The sequence below is a fragment of the Bactrocera neohumeralis genome, unplaced genomic scaffold, assembly GCF_024586455.1.
Source record: "Bactrocera neohumeralis isolate Rockhampton unplaced genomic scaffold, APGP_CSIRO_Bneo_wtdbg2-racon-allhic-juicebox.fasta_v2 cluster09, whole genome shotgun sequence".
NCBI classification, from domain to species: Eukaryota; Metazoa; Arthropoda; class Insecta; order Diptera; family Tephritidae; genus Bactrocera; species Bactrocera neohumeralis.
The window spans coordinates 11668984-11695814 of NW_026089622.1; the positions used below are offsets into that span (position 1 = coordinate 11668984).

Consider the following 26831-nt stretch of genomic DNA (forward strand, 5'->3'; position numbering starts at 1 on the left):
TGTGAAGATGTGGTGTGTTGTGTTAGAATTAGAGGGGGGCGCAGAAGCTCATTTAACCACTGATGGGGGCTTCGTCATTCATTGTGCAGAATGTCCAATCTTCTATACATACTTATGTACCACTAGCTCCATCTGTTGACATGCAGGAATGCCAAAGATTGTGATGCGCCAGTTAATTTTTACATGCAGTAAAATTAGTCAAAAGAATATATTTTTGGGCTGCACCGAAATGTGCATTCTTTATTAATACTCTTAAGACTGACTTATCACATGGTTCTTATTTCTTTTTATACTAACTAGTATGTTTACTTATTACTAGTTGTTAATTTGTTTAGATATAATATATTGTTTACGTTTTTTTACATAAATCTTAGTGCTACTTATATTATTGAGATACTTGTTGTTTACTAGCAGATGACTATTTGGATTGTAATTGTTTGTTGCACTGATAGTGCATTGTTTCATGATAAGGTTGTTTTGATGAATTTCGGGTGATATCTTGTTGGGCAACACGTAACTGGAGGGATGCATGTATATTTTAAATATTTCTAGCTCGACATAGCCCGACAGAATAGCTATACCCTGACAGTCAAGTGCAGTATCCCAAAGGTCGATGTCGCCATCGATAAGACGATGTTGCACAGTGTTGCCCAGGATGAAGGGTAGGCTTCCACCGTTATCTCGCTAGCGATCCTTACGTATAACATTAAAACCTTTACAATTCAGAAGTTCTTAACTGCTGTTTTACTTGGTTTCATGGACCGTAGCTATCGATACGCGTTCCCGGTTTATGAATGCAACTCTCCTTGATCTCACTCTGGAGTCCCTTGTAGAATTCCTCATATCAGAAAAAAAGCTCTTGCCTGGATAAAATCCGGGTCAATTTCTATAACGTAGAACTGGCTCCCACGACAGACAATTGTGACAAACAATCTATATTAACAACCTGTATTTATAAAGTTCATAATTCTTCATACGGTAAATATTTCATATATGGTATTCTTTAACTTTAATAACTATTAGCAACGCGTTTACAATTAAGTAAAATAAAATAATGTAAAAATACTGATTTTTTTAAAGAATTGAAAATGGTTATTGTAGCAAAACGGCAACTGATAGGCTGACCTATAAATTTGTTAGAAGTAACAAATAATATAACATTAAAAGTAACAAACTGCTAAACGAAAAAAACACTAACAGAAACTTGTGCAAAAATAATTATGCTATGGATAACACATAGGTAACCTATTTTGTTACCTTTAACAAACTGTAAACAGATTTGATAACCAATGTAGGGATGTCATTACGTAGGTCGCTTTTTATATTTGGGAGTTAGAGAATAAAAACAAATTTTAATAATTTTATTTGCTCTTTTGTCACTTTGATTAAGGTATCTCCAAAACATGCGCTCTATGTACATAATGGGTTGTCAAAAAAGTCTTGCGGTATTTTTATTGATTTTTTTTTTTATTGAAATTGAAACGAATTTTTGATGACTCATGCCCAGCTCTTGACCGATGCTACGGCTGCTACTATGCCGGTCTCTTTCGACCAATTCAGCGATTTTATCGCAATTTTCGACGACAGGCCTTCCGAAGCGTGGCGCATCTTCGACCACCTCTACACCAGAACGAAAACGTTGAAACCATCGTTGTGCGGTGGAAATGGAAACTGTATCAGGTCAATAAACTGCACAAATTTTATTGGCGGCTTGAGATACATTTTTGCCTTAATCGTAGTAGTACTGTAAAATATGCCGATTTTCTCTTTATTTTGCTCCATGTTTGCAACGCTATAACTCACGAACGACTTAAAGGAAACGACAATCAATCAAACACGTGTTAACGCGTGAAATGAGCTTTCCAAAAAGGTATAGCATACGAATAAAACTAGAACTACGCGCTTTCAGCGCCAACTAGCGAAAATGCCACAAGACTTTTTTGACAACCATTATTAGTATAAATATTTCTTGTGTGCGTGTGTGTGTCACTAAACTCATCTTAAACCACAGGACCGATTTTGATAAACATTTTTTGTGTATGTTCAGGCAGATTTGAGGATGGTTTAGATTCACAATTTGGTCCTACACGACATAACAGCATGACAGTGAACTGTAGTCTTGAAGCCTGCTATATGAACATTTGTGAGAGGGCAGCGACATAACAATGGTAGGCATGTACACAATTTCGTTGTTACCAATCTTTCAATTCAATACAATTTTAATATTTTGTTCAAAGTGAATTTTTTTTAGCAAAAAATAAGTAATAGGTACTTGTTTTAAATTATCAATTGTTATTAGAAATGATATAGCAGAGCTATTTTGCGCTTCTCTTTGTAAAATAACGTCAGGTTTGTTAGAGCTTTGAATAATTTTACATTTTACATCCTCTCTTCTCTACTGTCGTCGGCAAATTTAAAAATATTTTTAAATTAGCAAGAGCGACAACTGAGAGACTGTTGTCGTGTAGTCGTGCAGCTGTTTAAATAACTATGCCCATAAGAACGTGTATATTTTAATATTCGGGAGATGTCGCTCTCTATGTGTTCAGCACTTGATTTGTTGGGAGACAATTTGAATCAAGAGAGCAACGGCATGACGATCGCTGGTGTAGAAAAATGTTTTAGCTTTATTTAGCCGCAAAGCGAATAAGTTCTGTGTGACAAGTGTATTTTTATAGTAAACTAGCTGTTACCCTGTGTTTTTCGCTACGCCTAAATCGATTAAAACTCTTAAGGGATTTTACTTTGTGTTTTATTTATTGTTGTAAAACTGTTACTTATTTATGAAACATTTATAAAACATATTGGTATACAACATTTTTGGTTTTTCCACCTGGCGCGTAAATGAATAAGCACCTTGGTGTTCCCACTCTCGAGCATGCGACGAACAATTGGCCGTGGGAGAAGCACGGTTCTTCCAAATTGACGCCGCACACTTGAAACGTTTGCCCTTACGATTTGTTGATGGTCATCGCAAAGCCAAGACGTACTGGGAACTGCAAGCGCTTAAATTCAAACGGCATGTCGTTGGAATCATGGGAATGCGTGGTAAGAGTACAACTTCGCCTGCTGCCTTGCCATTTAGTATTGTTGCTTCAATCAAATTTGGCCACAATTTTTTGACTGAAAGTCTTGTGCCATTACACAAAGTCGGTGGCTTCAGATTTCGTAGAAGTATAATGGGTGAACCAACTTTCAGAACCAAACGATGCGGTGGCAGACCGGGGGGATCCAAAGAATTCAAGAATTTAGTTGGATAATTGACTACTTCACCTTGATTCAAAACGCTATCAATCGATGTATATGTTGTAGCTTCTCCTGTCAGTTTTTCTTGAATGGCAAAATTGATTTCGTTGACGTGTACATTTTTCGGTGCCAATACTTAATAATCGTGGCGTTGATAGTGTTGAACAATATTCGGAAATACACTTTCAATCAATTCTTCTTTCGATTGTAAAAGTGTACAAAGGTTGTTCGGCAATGTGATCAAACCGGTATCATCGATTGGTATTTTGCCTTCGCCAATATCCAACAACTGCTTCGAAAACGCCGCTGCGGATCGATCATTTTGCAATTGGACACGCATGTTGATGGTAAGAGTCAGCCTTTGAACATGTCTCCACAAAACTGACGATTTTAAACATGCGTTTATTTCGTCGGCACTAGTTGATCGAGGAATGATTGACAAAGTTTGCCGAAAATCGCCGGATAATAAGACTAATGCTCCGCCAAAAAGTTGTTGCTTTTATCGTAAATCTTGCATTGTTTTATTGAATGCTTCTAATGACTTTTTGTTAACCATTGGGCACTCATCCCATAGAACTATTCCAGCTCCTCGCAAAACTTTTGCCATTGTTTAATTCCTCGATATGTTGCCGTTGGTGTTTCAACGACTTGGATGTTCAACGGTAATTTCAACGCAGAATGTGCTGTTCGGCCGCCATCAAGTAGAGTAGCAGCGATGCCTGACGAAGCAATTGCCAGCCCAATTTTCTGCTGTGACCGTATAGTAGCAAGAATCAAAGACATCAGAAACGTTTTCCCTGTATCACCGGGCGCATCCAGAAAGTAGAATCCACCGGCGTTATTGTCGACCGCTCGTATAATCTTACCATAAGCATTTTTCTGCTGAATATTCAATTTGGTATTGTTAGCTTGTATGAAAGCACGCAATTCATTGCAATCGTATTGTTGTTCACATTGAAGCTCATGGTCAAGCATATCAATCGCTAAACGATTGGGCGCAGTTATGCCAAGTTGCGCTAATGCCTTATTCGCAATTGTAAGGCACAGATCTTCAACCAATATTAAAGCATCATTATACATTTGTAATGTATATAGCAAGTCTGCGTCCGATACTCGATTACGCGCCAAAATTAATAAGTCCTCGGTCATGCAGTCTTTGTACTTATTCCACAGTTCTTGCGGATTTCACGGAAGGCATGTAGATATTATTATGGCGAATAGTACGCGTATTTGTTTTGGATGAGATGTGAGTGATGCGTCATGAAGTGCGGTGTCCCAATGCATATCATCTTCTAACAAATGCAATCGCTGACATGCTTCACGATACGTCGCACACAACTGACCGTCAACAGTTTTCAAATCATCAAATGATCTTGGTCCGCGCACGTTGACTAATAGCAGACGCAAATAGAAACATTCGGCGTTGTTCGGATGGATGGTGTAAATGCGTCTTATGGCATCGGTTTTACGGACATTTGGATAACCGTCAACACGCTCTCCTTGCTTTCGTCGTTAAAATGTTTTCGATGATGGATTCCAATTGAAATATTGTGGTATTTCGGAATATAGCATTGTTCTTGCAATTTCATCGTTTTCACACAACTCGAAAAAGGTAGTTAGTGTTGTCCCCGGTGGTCGTGCTAGAGTATGCATACTTGAAATACATAAATAAAAATGGAAAAATTAACCTAAAACTACATCTTAAACTATGTATTTTATCCTCACACGCATATGCAATAAGACCCACCAACAGTGTGATGTAAAACCAACAGTGTATTTGCAAACCGCATGAAAGCACTTACGAAACAATAACAATACTCACTTGCTTTGTGTGTATTGCACGGTCAGCAGAAAAACACAAAATCAGTTCGAATAAATGTAGCAAATCGATGGAATAAAATCTGGAAAAACACACAATGTTGAAACACTTTTTTTTATATATATACCGCGCATTTTCAAGCGACAATCGAACCGCATGGCATCACATACGAAACAACAACAATACTCACTTGCTTTGTGTTGTACGCAGAATGTTAATCACGTTGAAATCTGAGAAAAATACACACAATGTTGAAACATTTTTTTTTGATACACTCAGTGCAGCGGAACACTTACGTTCTGTATGTCTTGTCTGCTTGACAGTCATCCATAGAAAGAACGAATGACAGGCAAAAACGATCAACATACGATGTCAATGTTTTTTATTAATTGTAAACATCCGCCAGTTGTTTCTGTTTATTAGTAAAAGGCATTTGACAGGACTGCCAATCTTGCGGCAAAACATTATTTCATGAGGATTTGTATAGGCGGGATGTCACATTTTTTTCTTTTTTTTGCAAAACGTGCAATGATACACATTAAATTTCTTATGTGCACCCTCCAAACAGACCCCAATCACCCCTGAAAATTTCATTGAAATCGGGCAAGCCGTCTAGGAGGAGTATGCGAACAGGAAGTTTTGCCACTTAATTTTATATATATAGATATCCGTACATATTTAAAAAATGTCGGAATGCAGAAGTTTTATTTGGTTATTGTTGCTGCATATTATTGAAATAACAGGGTAAGAGCATCATAATAATTTACGCGTTTTTGGTAAAATACAACGCAAAAGATGGCTTCTTTGGGTGCATAAATTATATACCGAAATTGCACAATTCCGATTTCTTTGGCACCGCGATCTGAAGGTACCGTTGGAAAGAGTAATCCTGCAGACTGTACTACCATCGCAGTATCGAATATTCAATATTATTCTATTTTCTTTTTAGTTTATCCCGACAGTTGGTGCTGCGATCAAATTGAGAAAAATATTTTGTAGTTTTGTGTTATTATTGTGTGATTTTAAATCGTGTAATAATTAAAATATTTCTACATTTTGCGAATTAAGTGAGGAAACTAATATTTCTTATAATTTTTGTGTTATTAAATTTACACGTGTATGTTCAAAACCATCCAAACCTACAAAGTAATTTGTGCAACTCATTGATTTCATAATGAATGTTTTATTTTTTTTATTATTGCTTTTATTAAAAATTATTAATTTTTGAAAATATCAAATAAAAAAGCAAGGAAATAAAATCTCACAATTTTTTACCTAAAATTTGTTGCAATAAATATTTTTAGTTAATAAATTAAAATTTCATCTTCAATAAGTAACTCATATTCTTTGTGTTTCTTATTTTTACAAAAAATGCCACGTCTTCGTGGAAGAGCAAGAGATATTGGTCGACGTACTCGGATCGCGCAATTGGTCCATGATCGTCGATTTAATAGATCAGTCGACGGCGAATGCAGGATAATCTAGCATTGAGACGAGCATCACTTAATCGTCTCGCGTTTGAATATGATCCTGAATTATAGCACTCAACGTCTTCGTACCTTAAGACAACGAGGGGCACGTCAACAAGCAAACAACGCACATAGAGAACATAACCAACGGCGAATGCAGGACAATCCAGCATTGGAACGAGCATCACTTAATCGTTTCGCGTTTGAATACGATTCTGAAAAAAACTATTCGTCACATCCATTAATCACGATCGGTAGTATGAACAAAGGGTGTCAACATTGTCATATTTTCAAGTACCAAGGTGAATCAGCTGGTTTGTGCTGCGCATCTGTGAGAATTTCATTGCCACTGCTCAATATACCACCGGAGCCTTTAAAATCACTTTTAGCTGGAACGATATCTCAATCCAAATTGTTTTTGCGGAAAATTTGTAAATTCAATTCATGCTTTCAAATGACGTCATTTGGAGCAACAAAAATTGTTCATCATGAAGATAGTCGGAATTTTGAATCTACATTCAAGATTCAAGGTCAAGTATCCCAACTACGGCACTGTCATTAAAGCAGACAAAGTGCCCTGTGGAGAGCACGCAGGCACATATAATGTTCCAACTATTAATGTAGTTGCAGTTGTTATGGCTGGTGACCCATGTGAACGTCGAGACATACGCATACAACGCAGAGATAATACGATAAACATAATACAAGACAATCATCGTTCTTACGATGCTTTGCAGTATTCGTTGATATTTTGGGACGGAAAAGATGGATATCATTTTCATACGTATGTATTAAACAAAGGAATCCAACTACCAGTATAACTTATAACTTATATATAAATATATGGATATATACTATATATAATTTAATCAAGCACAACTTCGCACTGAGGAGTACATTAATTTCCGTAATGCCATATTCGGTAACTTAGATGCAACAAATGACATCAACATACATAAGTACTGCATATATCCCCCCATCATCATACATTGGTAGTCCGCGTCATATGCAAGAATACATACATTAAAGACGATGTGACTTACGTACGGGTATATGGAGGACCACATCTTTTTATCACATTGACGTGTAATCCAAACTGGGGTGAAATTAAATTATATGTCAATTACATATTGCATGTTCCAGAGTTGAAAAACCATCAACTTTGTTTGTTTATTAACCAAAAATTTTGTACATTCTATGGCATTACGATAAACTAAGTTTATGCAAATTACAAAAAATTTATGTATAAAATAAAATAGTTTGAGTGTAAGTTTTTTTTGCTCGCCGCTTCTATAAAGCTTTCTCATACCATCTCTGGTGCAAAACTTTGTGTTGCTGTCGTAATTAGTTGTTGTTTTATCGAACTTTTAGTAGTTTTTAACAGTACTATTATATGGGGGGAGTGGACGGGTTATCTTCTGATTTTTTTACAGTGTCAGCAGGAATGGTTAGAAGATTTGTCATGAGCGAATTTGGTTTTTCTAGTTTAAGTGGCTTAAGAGATGTGTATGTACATTATACCAAATAGAGGAGGTCCACGCTTTATTTTTAAAAAATTTTAGTCCGCAGGTACCTTTCGCTACCCTTGTGCTAAATTAAAGTTATATGTATATCTTAATTCAGTTGTTAGTTATGGCACTTTATACGTTTTCGATTAATGATAATTTATATATAAAATATGTACTACTGTGATCAAATTGAAAGGTGAATTTTGTCCATTTCATCTCCTTCAAAGAAATCCCTTCCCGCTGCAATACACTTATGCTAATGAATTTTGCAGTCATCATAGCAGTTGGAAAAATCATCCGTCGTGATGGCCATCAGAGCCTTCTTCGATTCAGCTTTTATATCCTCAATTGAGTCAAAACAGTGTCTTCGGAGTGGTCATGTGAATTTGCTGAATAGCCAGAAGTTACACGAAGGTAAATCAGGCGAATGCTATGGTTGCGGCACAATATTATTTGAAAGTGTGGCGAAATGATCCCGAATAACCAATGCAGTATGAGATGGTGCATTATCGCACTTCTTTGTTCAATAAATTCAAACACAGTGAAATTCGAAGAATTCTCTCACCAAACGACGCATATCTCAAATACTAATGAATATTTTGTTGTGAAATTTAGCATAGATGTCACTAACAGTGCTACCAACTTACAGTAAACAAATTAATCGATTTCAAAAACATGCGAAGTATAAATTAAAAATTTACCTTTCAATTAGATCACAGTATATAATACTATGTCTCCACAATCGTATTTTATTCAGTTAAATTACAAATCTTGTATTAGCTTATTTTTATTGCTATAACTTATTATTTCTCGTAAGTTGAGATTTTACTAAAATTATCCTGAAATGAGATATATTGATAGTAATGATTTAATGTGAAAACGTCAATAAGAGGATCCAGCAAATCATTCATAGGGTTCAGTCTGACGTCTGGACAAATTTCATTCATGATCCCACATAATTAATAAAAAATATCTCTTAATTTTATTTATTCACACATTTTGTCAGGTGGAAAGTATGTTATTATTGTATAGGATATTTTGCGAGTAAAGAATGAGATGGTCTGATTAAATTAATTTTGTAATGTCTATAGGTATTAGGGTGTCCGTTATTTACCAAGTTGGCTATTTCCACTTGGGTATCGTCAAAATCGTTTCTTTTTGACCATTTAATTAACATGGGATTTTTGCACTATTTAGCAAATAATTCTTATTTCGTACATTCTTCTTCTTAATTGGCGTAGAAACCGCTTAAGCGATTATAGCCGAGTTAACAACAGCGCGCCAGTCGTTTCTTCTTCTCGCTACGTGGCGCCAATTGGATATTCCAAGCGAAGCCAGGTCCTTCTCCACTTGGTCCTTCCAACGGAGTGGAGGTCTTCCTCTTCTTCTGCTTCCCCCGGCGGGTACTGCGTCGAATATTTTCAGAGCTGGAGTGTTTTCGTCCATCCGGACAACATGACCTAGCCAGCGTAGCTGCTGTCTTTTAATTCGCTGAACTATGTCGATGTCGTCGTATATCTCGTACAGCTCATCGTTCCATCGAATGCGGTATTCGCCGTGGCTAACGCGCAAAGGACCATAAATCTTTCGCAGAACTTTTCTCTCGAAAACTCGCAACGTCGACTCATCCGTTGTTGACATCGTCCAAGACTCTGCTCCATACAGCAGGACGGGAATTATGAGTGACTTATAGAGTTTGGTTTTTGTTTGTCGAGAGAGGACTTTGCTTCTCAATTGCCTACTCAGTCCGAAGTAGCACCTGTTGGCAAGAGTTATCCTGCGTTGGATTTCTAGGCTGACATTGTTGGTGGTGTTTACGCTGGTTCCAAGATAGACGAAATTATCTACGACTTCAAAGTTATGACTGTCAACAGTGACGTGAGTGCCAAGTCGCGAATGCGACGACTGTTTGTTTGATGACAGGAGATACTTCGTCTTGCCCTCGTTCACTGCCAGACCCATTTTCTGTGCTTCCTTGTCCAGCCTGGAGAAAGCAGAACTAACGGCGCGGGTGTTGAGGCCGATGATATCAATATCATTGGCATACGCCAACAGCTGTACACTCTTATAGAAGATGGTACCTTCTCTATTTAGTTCTGCGGCTCGAACTATTTTCTCCAAAAGCAGGTTGAAAAAGTCGCACGATAGGGAATCGCCTTGTCTGAAACCTCGTTTGGTATCGAACGGCTCGGAGAGGTCCTTCCCGATCCTGACGGAGCATTTGGTGTTACTCAACGTCAGTTTACACAGCCGTATTAGTTTTGCGGGGATACCAAATTCAGACATCGCGGCATAAAGGCAGCTCCTTTTCGTGCTGTCGAAAGCAGCTTTGAAATCAACGAAGAGGTGGTGTGTGTCGATTCTCCTTTCACGGGTCTTTTCCAAGATTTGGCGCATGGTGAATATCTGGTCGGTTGTTGATTTGCCAGGTCTGAAGCCACACTGATAAGGTCCAATCAGTTTGTTGACGGTGGGCTTTAATCTTTCACACAATACGCTCGATAGAACCTTATATGCGATGTTGAGGAGGCTAATCCCACGGTAGTTGGCGCAGATTGTGGGGTCTCCTTTTTTATGGATTGGGCATAGCACACTTAAATTCCAATCGTTGGGCATACTTTCGTCCGACCATATTTTACAAAGAAGCTGATGCATGCTCCTTATCAGTTCTTCGCCGCCGTGTTTGAATAGCTCGGCCGGCAATCCGTCGGCCCCTGCCGCTTTGTTGTTCTTCAGGCGGGCAATTGCTATTCGAACTTCTTCATGGTCGGGTAATGGAACGTCTGCTCCATCGTCATCGATTGGGGAATCGGGTTCTCCTTCTCCTGGTGTTGTGCGTTCACTGCCATTCAGCAGGCTGGAGAAGTGTTCCTCCATAATTTAAGTATGCTCTGGGCATCAGTGACTAGATCACCTTTGGGGGTTCTACAGGAATACGCTCCGGTCTTGAACCCTTCCGTAAGCCGCCGCATTTTTTCGTAGAATTTTCGAGCATTACCCCTGTCGGCCAGCTTATCAAGCTCTTCGTACTCACGCATTTCAGCCTCTTTCTTCTTCTGTCTACAAATGCGTCTCGCTTCCCTCTTCAACTCTCGGTATCTATCCCATCCCGCACGTGTAGTGGTCGATCGTAACGTTGCGAGGTAGGCAGCCTGCTTTCTCTCCGCTGCGACACGGCACTCCTCGTCGTACCAGCTGTTCTTTTGCACTTTCCGAAAACCAATGGTTTCGGTTGCAGCTGTGCGTAAGGAGTTTGAAATGCCGTCCCACAGTTCCCTTATACCGAGTTGTTGACGAGTGCTCTCAGAGAGCAGGAGTGCAAGCCGAGTAGAAAATCGTTCGGCTGTCTGTTGTGATTGCAGCTTCTCGACGTCGAACCTTCCTTGTGTTTGGTGGCGCGCGTTTTTTGCTGCACAGAGGCGGGTGCGAATCTTAGCTGCAACAAGATAGTGGTCCGAGTCGATGTTAGAACCTCGGAGCGCACGCACATCTAAAACACTGGAGACGTGTCTTCCGTCTATCACAACATGATCGATCTGGTTGGTAGTTTTTCGATCCGGAGACAGCCAGGTAGCTTGATGAATCTTCTTATGCTGGAATCTAGTACTACAGATAACCATATTTCGGGCCCCGGCGAAGTCAATCAGCCTCAACCCATTTGGGGATGTTTCGGCGTGGAGGCTGAATTTACCGACCGTAGTGCCAAATATACCTTCTTTGCCCACCCTGGCGTTAAAGTCGCCAAGCACGATTTTGACATCGTGGCGGGGGCAGCTCTCATAAGCGCGCTCCAAGCGCTCATAGAAGGCATCTTTGGTCACATCGTCCTTCTCTTCCGTCGGGGCGTGGGCGCAAATCAGCGATATGTTGAAGAACCTCGCTTTGATGCGGATTGTGGCTAGACGTTCATTCACCGCAGTGAATGATAGTACTCGGCGACGGAGTCTCTCTCCCACCACGAATCCTACACCAAACTTGCGCTCCTTTATATGGCCACTGTAGTAAATGTCACAAGGACCTACTCGTCTCTGTCCTTGTCCCGTCCATCGCATTTCTTGGACGGCGGTGATGTCAGCCTTTGTCTTTACGAGGACATCAACCAGCTGGGCAGCGGCACCTTCCCAATTAAGGGACCGGACATTCCAGGTGCATGCCCTCAATTCGTAGTCCTTATTTCGTTTGCCATGGTCGTCATCAAAAGGGGGGTCTCTCATCCGAGGCTGGTTGTAGCTCTTCACTGGGGGTGTTTTTTACGTGGCGGGTCCCAAACCCAGCGCACAACCCTTGTAGGGAATGTTTCGCCTTCTCACTTTAGCTCGCCTTCGAACGGATGTTCTTAGGCTACCCAGAGGATACTTGGTCAAAGACCGGAAGTAGTGAGCTGCTTGAGCCATGTGTAAAAGAATCGTTTCTGGCCACTCCCACGTGAATGGCGATCAGAGAACTTTCCTCACTTGCGTGAACTTCTACACATGACTCCATCCTCCATTTCGTACATTATACTCTTTAACTTACCAACAATGCTCAATTCTGCTTCCATTATGATCCCTTTAGACGGAACATATTTGCATCCAGTCTTATAAATATATAACTCACACACTGAACGACACGCTTCTTAGAATAACGAATATCAATACAAGTACATATATGTATGTTTTTTATGTGGTATCTGGGAGTGGGGCTAATTCGTTTTTCGCCATTAAAATATAGCCAGTTAAGCCCTAATAGGTATACTTAAGAACATATTTGCATCCAGTCTTATAAATATATAACTCACACACTGAACGACACGCTTCTTAGAATAACGAATATCAATACAAGTACATATATGTATGTTTTTTATGTGGTATCTGGGAGTGGGGCTAATTCGTTTTTCGCCATTAAAATATAGCCAGTTAATTTTGCTACGATGTCTTTCATATTGACTATATGGGAGATAGGGGTAGTGTTGATCCGATTTTATCTATTTTTGGCAACACAAAATACTATTAACAGAATAAAATACACCCCGAGTTTCATTTAGCTACTTCACATACCATCAGAAATATATACATATGGAGTAAAGTCAACCGGATGTTTCAAAAAATGTTGCGAAAGTTTTAAACATTCATTATTCGGTGAAATCGTAAATAAATTACAATTAATTTTGGATTCTTCTAGTTCGCGTCAGCTAAAATTATATTAAATCTTCAAATAAGATAGATTGGATAGTCGAAAAAGTCTTTTCGTACTTTGTCAATAGATATCATTGCAGTTGTATATCTCAATTGCTACCAATCACATTGTGTCATGCCATATAGTGTTGGAAAGGTGAGATTTTAAGCTTCATCAAAAAAAGTGAAATTCGGGGAAGATGAAAAATGAGTGAAAGTAATGAAGAAATTCGCTGTATTTTGAAATTGTTGTATAAAAAGGGAAGAATGCCATGCATGCCACCAATGAAATTTGTTAAGTTTACGGAGAAGATGCTGTATCAGTTCGTGTAGTACAACAATGGTTCGCTCGCTTCCGTTCTGAAAATTTCGAAATTTCGATTTATACTGATGAAATTTTTACACTGATGGAATAATGTCTCTAGTGAAAAAATGGCAAAAAGTGCTCGACCAAAATGGTACATATTTATTTATTTATTTATTATTATAAATATTAAAAAATAAGTAGAAGTTAGATTAGAAATACGAAAAGACTTTGATAATAACTCGATCGAAGAGGGTAAATTTTAAATTTGAGGGGATGTGGAAAACGTCAACTAGAGGACAGAATTCATTTTATTTGGGATAAGAGGTTTAGGCCAAGGTCTAGACTAAATCTATTCTACTTCAGCGCTAAAACACATAATTTTTAAAAACACCTTTCATTTAGTTGTAATAAAGCTTCACACATTTTGACCAATCTGAATGGTTTAAATATCAATTTATGGAGTACTTCGAAAATCTTTATATAAGGTGTATGGCTAAGGGAAGTATTGACTGGATTCAACACATACAGACGTACTTTTAACAGTAAAATATTCTCTCTTAATTTGCAATATATTGTATATTTCAAACATTGACCGATATTACATATTATACTTGTAGATACTGGAGGCTTTGGCTTGGATTTGGTTGTTTTAGCTTTAATGGTTTGAGCAGGGCCCCTTGCTAATGCGATCGTTTTGTGGGCGTGGTAGTGGTGCTACTTTGCTACTTTTACAAAAACAGGTAAAAGTATAACTTTCCGACACTTTTACATTCGTTTATTACACGGAGAATTACCATTTTGCTATTTGACGTTTCTGCGCTGCCAAATTATTTTTTTTTTTTGTAAATTAATCTATAAAACTATGTAGCCAGATTTTCGTTGCCTTAAATGCCATGGGATTATGCAATATATATATATTAGTAATAAAGCACTTAATATGATTATGCTCTAAAATTTAGTATATAAATCTTATGATTTAACAAAAGAAAATAAGATGTAAGCGTGTATGTAGAGATTTTCTGGAGAGTGTATATATTGGGTAGTCGAAAAAGTTTAGTATTTGGTCAATAGATGTCGTTGCAGTCATATATCTCCAGTGCTACCAATCACATTGTGTCATACCAAATAATGTTGGAAAGGTGAGATTGTGAGCTTCATTTAAAAATTAAGGGGCTATAAAAGTGTGAAATTTTTTTTTTTTTCCTTTTTCGAGAGTTTATATATTCAAAAATATCCTCTGAAATCGGCAATGTTGTATCTTGAATAGGTTTTGAAGGGCAGCGTTCTAAACAACGACCGCTCAGAGGTGCAAACATATATACTTAAGTGAAACTTTAAACGCGTTTTTCTCGAAACGACATTTTTCAGAATTGCTGACATCATAACTCAACGAGAAATTAACCGATCGACTTCAAATTAAAACTGGGTATAGTTGAATACATTTGCTATACAATGGACTACGTACGATCTTTTTGATTGGTTGAAAAATGTCAATATAGCATTAAAAAAAAACGACATTTTTTTCGTAAAAAAACTAAATTTTTTTCAAAATTACGCCATTTTCTTAATTTTTTGATATTTTTGAAAGATCGAAGCTCATTGTACAGAAAATATATTTAAGTTTAATAAACATTTTGAACTTTTTTGTTTCAGCTACTTATTCGACCGGAATCATGCCAGTAGTTGAGGCACTTTTTTTTCGGCACCGCCGCAGATAGCACATAACTCCGTTATTTTTCAAAATTTTTGTAGAAAAAAAAATTTTAATATAGCTAAGAATATACTTTATTACGTCCATAGTACGTCGCGTAATTTTTCATGCATCACACTGGTATAGCCCCTTGAATTGGAGGGAGTTGAAAAAAAGTTACAGCTGTTCAAAAATGAGTGAAAATAATGAAGATGTTCGCTATATTTTGACAATTTTGTGTATTGAAAAATAACAGCCACTCTGGGATGAGAGACCCCTTTTTTGATTACGACCATGGCAATCGAAATAAGGATAAAGATTTGAGGGCATGCACCTGTAATGTCTGTTCCCTTAATTGGGAAGGTGCCGCTGCTCAGCTTGTTGATGTCCTCGTTAGAGTGAGGGCTGACATCACCGCCGTCCAAGAAATGCAATGGACGGGACAAGGACTCAGACGAGTAGGTCCTTGGATAATTTGGTGCGGGATTCGTGGTGGGAGAGAGACTCCGTCGCAGAGCACCCTCATTCACCTCGGTGGATGAACGTATAGCCACAATCCGCATCGAAGCGAAGTTCTTCAACATGTCACTGATCTGCGCCCATGCCCCGACGGAAGAGAAGGACGATGTTACCAAAAATGCCTTCTAAGAGCAATTGGATCGTACCTATGACAGCTGCCCCCCCACGACTTCAAAATCGTGCTTGGCTAACGCCAGGGTGGGCAAAGAAGGTAGCTTTGGCACTACGGAAGGTAAGTTCAGCTTCCACGCTGAAACATCCCTAGAATGGTTTGAGGCTGATCGACCACCACCACCAACCGACTCGATCATGTTGTGATAGACTGAAGACACGTCTTCAGTGTCTCAGATGTGCGTACGCTCCGAGGTCTTAACATCGACTCTGACCATTAACTTGTTGCAGCCAAGATTCGCACCCGCCTCTGTGCAGCAAAAAACGCACGTCAACAAACACAAGAAAGGTTCGACGTCGTCGTTCATGCTTCTACACAATATAGCAAGACGCAAATATTTGGTGACTTATAAAGTTTGGTTTTTGAGCGTCGATAGAGGACCTTACGTCTTAATTACATACTCAGTCCGAAGTAGTAATTATTTGCAAGAGTTATTCTGCATTTGATTTCGAGACAACATTATTGTTGCTGTCAATACTGGTTTCAAGATAGACGAAATTATCTACAACTTCGAAGTTCTGACTGTCAGCCGTCTTATCCCACGGTAGTTCGCACAGATTGTGGGGTCTCCCTTTTTGTGGATTGGGCAGAGAACATTTCAATTTCAATAGTTGGGCATGCTTTCGTCCGACCATATTCTTCAAAGCAGCTTATGTAAGCTCCTTATCAGTTCTTCGCATTCGTGTTTGAATAGCTCGTCCTGTAATACATCATCCCACGCCGCTTTGCAATGGAACGTTAGGCTTTCAATCTCATTCTTTTTGTAGAATTTTCGAGCATTACCCTTGTCGGCAACTTGTTAAGCTACTCTGGCATTTTGTCCTTTCTCTTTTTTGTCTGTAAATGCGTTTCGCTTCCTTCTTCAACTCTCGGTATCTATTCCATCCCGCATATGTTGAGGTCGAACGTAATGTTGCAAGGTAGGCAGCCTATTTGCTCTCCGCTGCGACACGCTACTTCTCACCATACCAGCTGTTCTTTTGTCTGTTCCGAAAATCAGTGGTTATGCTTGCAGCGGTGCGTAAGGAGCTTGAAATGCCGTCCCACATTATCGTATACCGAGTTGCTGACAAGTACTCTCAGAGAGCAGGAGTGCAAGTCGAGTAGAAAATCGTTCCGCCGTCTGTTATGTTTGCAGCTTTTCAACTCTTTGAGAACTTTGCTTCTGGTTGTTGACGTTCGTTGTTGTCATGGTCGTAAGCAATAGAGGGGTTTCTCTACCGAGGCTGTTGGTAATTTTTCACTCAGGGCTCTTTTTACATGGCAGATCCTAAACCCAGCGCACAACCCTTAGCAGGGATGTTTCGTCTTCTCACTTTAGCTCGTCTGCTAACGGAGTTCTTTGGTTACCCAAAGGATATTTGATCTAAGGCCATATGTCGAAGAATCGTTTCTAGTATCCTTAAAATGAATGGAAATCAGAGAGCTTTTCTCACTTGCGGGAACTTCAACACATGACCACATCCTCCGAACTATTAAAGCATAATATCATACGTCAAAGTCCATCACCTCGTGCAGCGCCAGTTGTAATCGTAAAGAACGCGAATGGAGATGACAGAATGTGTGTGGTTTTCTGAGCATTAAATACAGTTGCAATCAAGAAGCAGTTTCTAATGTCAATTGTAGAGGAGCAACTGTCAAAGCTAGGAGGTAATACATTTTTCACGACTCTTTTAATGACGGAGGCATACTACCAGATTCCATTGCATGAAGATAGTGAAAAGTTGATGGCATTCTTAACTCCGGAGGTATTATTTGTTTACAAAATAGAAACAAGATTATAAGCTACGTTGACGAAGTAATTATTGCAACCAAGACGGATAGCGAAGGGGTAAAAGTCCTGGCCGAGTTTTGGGATATATTACGAAAGGCTGGGTTTACGTTGACGACAAGCAAATGTATGTTCATGGGTGAAGTTTTTAGGGAATATTGTTAGTGAAGACGGTAAAAGTCAAGGTCGGAAAGAACGAAATACTGAAGCTTTTCTACAGCCTACCGACGCTAGTGAAGTGAGATGATTTTTTGGCTTGTCGCTAACAACTTTATTAAAGCAGGGGAAATTTTTTAAATGGACAGACGAACATTATGTGTCTTTCGAGAAATTAAAACGATCGCTTTCTAAGCAACCAGTACTACTTTTATTCGATTCAACCTAAAGTCATAAAATGCACATTGGTGCCAGACTAGTTGAAACATTGTAGTAGGGAAAATTTTGCAGCTTAATAACGCACCAGAAGTTAACGGATGGGTTTTCTCAATGCAAATCCAAGAGGAGGGTTTACGACGGATCACTAACATAATTGACGTAAATACAACCAAAGATGAAGCTACGATTAAACAAATGGAAACCGATTATACGATACCCAACAATCGTTTATTCTGTAAGGTTGAAGACCAGTTGCGTTGATTAACAAAAGACTTCAAGGCCGGAGCATACTTTTGTAGAGCTCCAAGAGGTGATCTATTAACCGATGCCCAGAACATATTAAAATTATGGTGGGAACAGTTTTCCAGCCTGCTGAGCGGCAGTGAAAGCATAACACCAGGAGATATCAAACCCGATTTTCCAATCGATGACGATAGAGCGGAAGTTCAATTGCCCGACCATGAAGAAGTTCGAATAGCAATTAACCGTTTGAAGAACAACAAAGCGGTGGGGCCGAAGGATTGAAGAATTGATCAGCAGCATGCATCAGCTTGTAAAATATGGCCGGACGAAAGCATGCCCAACAACTGGAATTTAAGTGTGGTCTGCCGAATCAACAAACAGGGAGACCCCACAATCTGCGCTAAGTGGGATAAGCCTCCTTAACATCGCGTATAAGGATCTACCGATCGCATTGTGTGAAAGATTAAAGCTCACCGTCAACAAACTGATTGGACCTTATCAGTGTGACTTTAGACCTGGAAAATCAACAACTGACCAGATATTCACCATGCGCCAAATTTTGGAAAAGACCTGTGAAAGGTTAATCGAAACACACCACCTCTTCGTCGATTTCAAAGCTGCTTTCGACAACTCGAAAAGGAGCTGCCTCTATGCCTCGATGCCTGAATTTGATATGCCTGCAAAACTAATACGGCTGTGCAAACTGACGTTGAGCAACACCAAAAGCTCGTCAAGATCGATATCAAACAAGGTTTCAGACAAGGCGATTCCCTATCGTGTGACTTCTTCAACCTTTTTCTGGAGAAAATAGTTCGAGCTGCAGAACTAAATAGAGAAGGTACCATCTTCTATAAGAGTGTACAGCTGCTGGCGTATGCCGATGATTTTGATATCATCGGCCTCAGTACCCGCGCCGTTAGTTCTGCTTTCTCCAGACTGGACAAGGAAGCAAAGCAAATGGGTCTGGCAGTGAACGAGGGTAAGGCGAAATATCTCCTGTCATCAAACAAACAGTAGTCGCACTCGCGACTTGGCACTCACGTCACTGTTGATAGAGTCCGTTGTGATTTATGTGAGTACCTGCCTGCGAAGGCCTAACCTCACGGAGCTTTCTATTTCTAGAAACACGTAGATCAATACAATGCGTTGATCAGCGCCCCAAAGCATAAATGAATTCAGCACTCATACCTTGGTTTCAATTGCGACTCCACATTGGACTAAATGCCCTGATTGCATTTAGGTACAAACCACAACCACCACGAATCTCCACAAACGGCCAAACCCAATGAGCAGATTGGAGAGTAAACTCCAAGGGCAAACTGCTCCCCGTTGTACCAGGTTATAGTCTCTGGTGAGACTTTGCAGCTTTGCAATTGAGCTCCCAAAATCCCAAACTCAATAACTGGTGACATTTGTCGCTTGGACAACTTAGGAATTAATATAAAGTCTATAATATCATTTCAAGCTGAGTATTATAGCACTATTTCGAACATATGTAGACCATGCTGGTATTTAAACCAAGACCTGAAATGTCAGACAGAGAGCATGTGGATTTTAGTCGCCTCTTACGACAGGCATGCCTTACCACGGGTATATTCTTCCGCCTCCAACACAAGGGGCCCCCTACCCGCAGGGGGAGGTCACTGTTGACACTCATAACTTTAAAGTTGTAGATAGTTTTGTATATTTGGGAACCAGTGTAAACACCACCAACAATGTCAGCCTGGAAATCCAACGCAGGATAACTCTTGCCAAGAGGTGCTACTTCGGACTGAGTAGGCAATTGAGAAGTAAAGTCCTCTCTCGACGAACAAAAAAAACTCTGTTAGTCACTCATAATTCCCGTCCTGCTATATGGTGCAGAGGCATGGACGATGACAACAACTGATGAGTCGATGTTGTGTTGAGAGAAAAGTTCTGCGAAAGATTTATTCCTTTGCGCGTTGGCCACGGCGAATATCGCATTCGATGGAACGATGAGCTGTATGAGATAAGTATATGACGACATTGACATAGTTCAGCGAATTAAAAGACAACGGCTACGCTGGCTAGGTCATGTTGTTCGAATGGACGAAAATATTCCAGCTCTTAAAGTATTCGACACTGTGCCCGCCGGTGGAACCAGAGGAAGAGAAGACCTCCACTTTGTTGGAAGATCCAGGTAGGGAAGGACGTAGCGAAATGAAGAAACGACTGGCGCGCTGTAGTTAACTCGGCTATAATCGCGTAAGCGGTGTCTACGCCAATTAAGAAGAAGAATATTATTATTTAATATTGCTTAGTTGTTTATTAAATTTAAATAAGAAAATATTCATATGCATGAAAAGATTGTTTATACTCATTTTGATTTGAAATATAATTTATAGACGCTTGTTTTAATTAGATCTAAGATTGCTAAATAAAGAAAGAGGAATTATAGCGAAAGAGCGAAATTTCAGCGAATTGCTCATATTTGTTTATTATCATATGGTAGTGCTCCATTTCCTCATAATTGTTAGCACATAAATGATGCTCACTACGATTGTAAAAAATAAATTTTAAAATATAGATTTCTTGCTTATAAAACCCGCAAGAAGTGTAAATTGTGAATTTGCTTAAATTTTAACAGTTTAAGTAAATGTATTTGAAGTTAAAAATGCGCATAAAGAGTGTTAAATGTAGTGAAATAGCTTCTTGAAATGTTCGAATTTTGGTAATTTTTGAACTTTAAAGTCGAATGTTTCGGAAACTAAGCGTTTGCGGTACCTATAACCCTATGTATTTTTTAATCCTCTTTTCAACGCTACCTTCGGAATTGTGTCCGATACAATGTATTAATTACCAAGAATATGGACATACTTGCACTCTACGCGGTGTTTGCGTGGTAAGCACCCTTAGGAAAGACGATTTAAATAAAAAATGCAGCAACTGTGGAAGAAATCACACTGCTAACTACAGGGATTATCCTGTATATAAAGATTTAAAATCGAAGTTGTCACAGGGCATTCAAGCACGTCGTAACCAAATGTTACAAACACCCCGTAATAAAATTATAGCAATCCCAGATAAAAGTTGAAATCCCATTACTTTTAAGAATAATACTATGCAGGGAAGTTATGCCAATGTAGTGAAAGACAACACTGTACAAATACAACTTCCGCAAAATCTTCGAAATGGAGGTATCGAAACTGCGAAAGATGATCCAAGATCTAATAAAATCACACAATGAAATGTTGCCAAATTTATTAAGTAAGAAATGAGCATACTAAATATCTGTATATGGAATGCTAACGGTGATAACCAACATCAATTGGAGATTATTACATATCTGTCTGAAAAATAGCGATGAAATGTTTATATCAGAAACCGTCTTACAAATAAAAATAATTTGAATATACCGCGATTTAGAATCTATGTTACAAATCGTCCGGATGGAAAAGCGCAGGTGACACGGCAGCGTTAGTAAGAAATCTGTTAAACTATGCTATGAATCTCATGCTACAGCAATATCCCTAAAAAATCGGGGTTGTGACTTGAACCTTATGGTTGTATACAGCCCACCTCGATTTAAAATTACAGATAGCGAGTTTAAAGATAGCCTGGACATAATATCTCATGGTAAGCCGGACTTAAGATTTTGCTCCAGTCAAAAATAAAGATAGATCGCTTATGACAGCTGATACATGTACAGACTTATCATCTGTAGTTGTGAAAAAGCGAGCTAGACGTGAATGGCAATTAAGTCGCTCCTCTTCAACTCTGCTTCAACTGAAACCTGCTGCACGTAAGTTAAAAAAAACGCTTAAACGCGAGGAAGAACACAACGCTGAGAATTATATAAAGAAACTGAAGAAACAGTTGAATGATAAGAAGTAGAAGAAGAAGATTGTGAAAAATTAATCAAGCAAAAGGGAGATGAGTCGAAGAATAATTGTTAAGTTTCCCATTCTTTATCCTTAAATTATTCAAAAATATCGTGATAAACTATTTTTATTCATTTAATGTCTAGAATGGATGACGAGGAGGGGGAGGCTCCACATCAACGCGATCCACTCATGAAGACACCACACATGCAGACATCACACCACAACTCTACACTACCCAACGTCAAGTGAACGTCCATCGTAGCATCACGCAGCATTAATTCATTTTAAAATTCGATCCGCATATTCACATACATACATCAAAGGTTGAAGTACCTTAACCTTAAATAAATCGAAGAAAAATAAAAAAAACCCAACCGGTTTGTGTCTTTTTTGTAATATTTTTGCGTGTGAAGTCTTTAGCGCCGAGGTAAGTGGTGCCTACGAGGAAGGAAGCAAACACATGACAATCATGGAATCTGGAAACAACAGAATAAAACGCAGGAAAATGTGTCATTGGGTGAGCTCTTTTTCAAGGCAAGGAATGAGTAGGGGAGGTTTGTCACCGATTTTGAAAAGTTTAGAAATGATCCAGCTCGTTTCGTCGAAAATTTCCGTATGCCGCCATGTGTATTTGATGAGCTTTGGAAGATGCTGGAATCACATCTCCTTCCAAGGCGAAATAGCAGACTGAACGATTTCATCCCTACTAAAGCCAAGTAAGCAATTGTACTAGAGTATGATTTAAAAAGATATAAGGTACTATATTAGCACAACTAGGATTTGACCGGATTCTTTTTTTTCAGTTACCTGGCTTATGGAGATTTACCACGCCATATTGCTTCTTGCTTCCGTATTAGTAAGCAGCACTATGGAAGAATCTGCTTTCGATGCCCCACCAAAATCTGGAAGTATATTTTATAATTACAAAGTAAGTTAATACGTATACATATAGATTATAATACCCTCGTACGAGTTAATACATGACTTACACTGAACCCAACTGATAATAGCTACCACACATATACATCTGCCTAGCAATAAGCTGACATCTCTTACTATAAGATAACACTATCCAAATAACTAAACTAATTGTCATCCACATCAGTAATTTTCCACTTCAGTACTTTTCCACAATAGAATAGAAACCACAAAACTACAACTGATAAATATATTACTTTGAAGCTAAGTTCTTGTATAAATACAACCACTGATAAATATATTACTTTGAAGCTAAGTTTTTTGTATAAATACAAGCACCCGCTTGTATACAACATCTTTTTCTGTTCATAAAATTCACACTGTATAAGTGATTAAATAAAGATCGCTCTACGGAGCTAAAAATATATTTTTTAGAAAATAATAAAGTGTCAACCTTAATTGGCGCCCGAGCAGGGACCCACTGCTAAAAGGAACCAAAATAAATTCCTTCAAAGTGAGAATACGAGTAGAAAACAACAAATTTTTCAAAAAGTATTCAAGTGTCTCAAACTAAAAACAAAGATGACTCAATCACCAGAATTCTCAGCTCTCCAAGCTATCGTGGTAGATTTACAGCGCAGATTCGCCGAAGCTCACCTAGGACCAGCTCCCATAGAGGAAGCCAAGGACGAAGTTTGTATCTACAATGATCCAAAAGTGGTAGACTTAAACCTTTTCAAATCAGCCATAAACGTATTCAGCGGAGACTATCAGAAATATCGTAACTAGAGAAGATTAGCTATTACATTAATGAATAATGTAAAACAATTCCGTGGACAAAATATCTACACGGAAGCATTAATATTAATTCGAGGAAAGATAACTGAGAAAGCGGCCCAGATACTCATCAACAACAACACAAAGTTAAACTTTGATGGAATAATAGGCAGACTGGATGACTCCTATGCAGATCAGCGACCACTGTATGTCCTGGAGGAAGACATGATGAAGATACGTCAAGAAAACAAACCTCTTCGCGTGTACTTCGATCACCTTAATCAGGCATTAAACACTGTATTATCCAAAATAGAAATGCAGCACAAAAATGAGAACGTGATCAATGCGTTATCACAAGAGATACAACTGAAAGCAGTCAGGACATTCATCGCGGGACTAAGAAGTGCAGGAACTAAAAATGCACTGTACTCCAGAGCCTGCACCAACATCATGGAAGCATATGGTATCGCGAGAACCATGCAACATGACTCACAATATCATCAGCTAGAATATATACCACTGGTATCACAAAATGGTATTAGTAAGCAGCACTATGGAAGAATCTGCTATCGATGCCCCACCAAAATCTGGAAGTATATTTTATAATTACAAAGTAAGTTAATACGTTTACATATAGATTATAATACCCTCGTACGAGTTAATACATGACTTACACTGAACCCAACTGATAATAGCTACCACACATATACATCTGCCTAGCAATAAGCTGACATCTCTTACTATAAGATAACACTATCCAAATAACTAAACTAATTGTCATCCACATCAGTAATTTTCCACTTCAGTACTTTTCCACAATAGAATAGAAACCACAAAACTACAACTGATAAATATATTACTTTGAAGCTAAGTTCTCATATAAATACAACCACTGATAAATATATTACTTTGAAGCTAAGTTTTTTGTATAAATACAAGCACCCGCTTGTATACAACATCTTTTTCTGTTCATAAAATTCACACTGTTTAAGTGATTAAATAAAGATCGCTCTACGGAGCTAAAAATATATTTTTTAGAAAATAATAAAGTGTAAACTTTAATTTACGCTCGGGTTTACCTAGTTAATAATTTTTTTAATATGCTTTTATTATAGGGATTCCATTCTACTGTTTTGAGGGCCACACGTGATGTCAATTATAAATTCACATACTTGGATGTTGGTGCTTACGGAAGTGAAGGAGACTCCAATATTATGAAGAATTCGACATTCGGTATCAGCATACTTAATGACAGCTGCCAATATCCGGCCGACGGCTTTATCGATGGCAAAAAAGTATAGGAGACGACGCATTTCCACTGTATAAACGTATACTAAAGCTTTAAAACAGGGGATTGGGTACATAGGGGCTTGAATAGGTTTGTTAGATTTAAAAAATTTCTGATCATAAGGTGGCATACACTAAAGACATTATTCTTGCAAATTTTAATCTCTTTATACTAATTGCTTCTTATTTGTGTACTGGAAAGTAGAAAAATCAAGAGGAATTTAAAATTCTGCTATATGGAAAGTAAGCGTGATTAATCCGATTTCGCTCAATTTCACAACGTGAATACCCAATTTTTTAGAAATCTGTCAGTCGAGTCCCGAGATATGCGATTTCACCAAAAAGTTGGCGGTACCACGCCCATCGTACAATTTGCACACCGGCTCCCATAACGTCCTTTCATACCATCTCGGTGGTAATTAGGATTATTAATTAGTTATGGTGCTTTAAAGTTTTCGGTTAATGGCGATTTGCGGCGCGTAGCAGTGGTCCCATTACGCCCATCTACGAACTCGAACTTTTTTTGTACTAAGAAACCTTCATACAGATAGACAGTCAACCGGATGTCAACTTTTCTCGTGACCCTGATCATTTATATATATATATCTCTATATCTATCTCGATTAGTTTTAAGTGATACGTACAACCGTTAAGTGAACGAAGCTATAATACTTTGCAGCAACTGGGTGCAAGAGTATAAAAATTAATATAAAACCAAAAATTTACTTCTTTTTCCTGCTCAATTTCCATCTGAAATATATAGAAACTGTTATGTTTCTTCGCTAAACCAGTGTGGCCTATCCAAAATTTATAAAATAAAAGTAGTAAATATACTTACTGAATTTCTTGAGAGCTGTTTATTGCCACAATAAAATTTAACACCAGAAAACTTCTTGAGCTTTTCTTTAGCGTGTTTTGCAGGGATAATGGGACGCCCAACTTATTCCAGTGTGAAATAAATAAGAATTTTTGGGCATTTTAAATTAAAACACCCATCATTTATTACGATTGCAAATTATTATATGTATATTGGACTTTTAGTATATGACGAAACTACTTAAATCCTTTTTATGATTTTATGGTATATTAAAACAACTGACTTTTGATCTCTCAATTCTTAATAAGGTGAATTAAGCCTGTTATTTCTCAATTATCGAATGTTGTTAATCATTTGTAATTGAAAATTAATTCTATTATGCATCAAATTACAAAACGTTTCATGAAATATATTTAAATTTCGCATTTTCTTTGATTATCATTGTTTTAGATTTTTATTAGCGATCTTGAACAGCGATCAAAAGCTAACAAAATGCGATGAGCGTGATTCACCACATCTAGCTCAGAAGGAGAAAACTTAACAGTGCCGCTTGAACAGAGCTGAGCATTCAATGGAAATTATGCTCAGAAATATACATTGTTGTTACAGACGTACTTATGTTGGCCTTTTGCTTACATATATTTTTATACGTTTACATGCCATGATATAAGTTGATATGATTATCATTTTGCGCATTTTTACATGCAAAACTGATAACATTCTATTAAAATTATGGTGTTTTCAAAATATACATGCATTTACAGTAAATGTGTGAATAACAGTTAATTTTTAAATATTTCTTATGTTTGAAACTATAATATAATTTCATATGTGAATATGTTTGTATATATGCTATATATGTATATGAGATACTATCATAATATCCTAAAAAACTTAATATATTACAATAATATT

The 26831-nt window shown here is 38.2% G+C and overlaps 2 protein-coding genes and 1 long non-coding RNA gene across 8 annotated transcripts in view; 1 reads left to right on the plus strand and 2 right to left on the minus strand.

Moving 5' to 3' along the window:
- LOC126764541 (endothelin-converting enzyme 2) overlaps positions 1-26831 on the minus strand; it is a 1258369-nt gene that overhangs the window by 80620 nt on the left and 1150918 nt on the right. The gene's annotated exons all lie outside the window — the stretch shown is intronic.
- The window catches only part of LOC126764552 (uncharacterized), a 307965-nt gene that overhangs the window by 71669 nt on the left and 209465 nt on the right, over positions 1-26831 (minus strand). The gene's annotated exons all lie outside the window — the stretch shown is intronic.
- Positions 14104-26670, plus strand: LOC126764567 (uncharacterized). 5 transcript variants are annotated; one of them, XR_007668069.1, is made up of 4 exons: positions 14104-14242; positions 21098-22833; positions 22921-23045; positions 24928-26668. It is a non-coding gene; the product is annotated as an uncharacterized LOC126764567 (long non-coding RNA). The 5 variants fall into 5 exon arrangements; XR_007668068.1 differs by lacking the exon at positions 14104-14242 and having other exon boundaries at positions 19301-21869; positions 21928-22833; positions 24928-26663; XR_007668067.1 differs by lacking the exon at positions 14104-14242 and having other exon boundaries at positions 19339-22184; positions 22261-22833; positions 24928-26661.